This window comes from Oryzias melastigma, linkage group LG7, assembly GCF_002922805.2.
Source record: "Oryzias melastigma strain HK-1 linkage group LG7, ASM292280v2, whole genome shotgun sequence".
NCBI classification, from domain to species: Eukaryota; Metazoa; Chordata; class Actinopteri; order Beloniformes; family Adrianichthyidae; genus Oryzias; species Oryzias melastigma.
Window position 1 is genome coordinate 1,466,027 of NC_050518.1, and position 428 is coordinate 1,466,454.

Consider the following 428-nt stretch of genomic DNA (forward strand, 5'->3'; position numbering starts at 1 on the left):
CGGTCCAGTTTAGAATGGACCAGTCAATCCAGGAGAGCGTTCCCACTCAAAGTTGGACCATCATGGCACATACAGGGTGAAGCTAACAACAACAACAATGGAGGTCATCCACCTGCTCAGTGTTTTCCGCTTGGTTTTTGGTTCTTCTTATATACAAAGCATTTAAAGTCCCCTTATGACAATTTTTTTATTAAAAAAATAAATAAATAAATAAATAAATAAACATCCCCAGAAGTGTTTTAATTATGATTATGACGCTTTTAAACAAAATCCCACGACCTAATGGCGGTTCACCCCTACGGCTTCACTTAAAACTAATGTCAAACTAAAGTCTACACAAAGTGGGACCTAAACACAAAACCACAAAGAAACTACAAAGCGCAACACAACTACAAAACAGGTGGCGAAGACTCTCATGATCCCTTCTC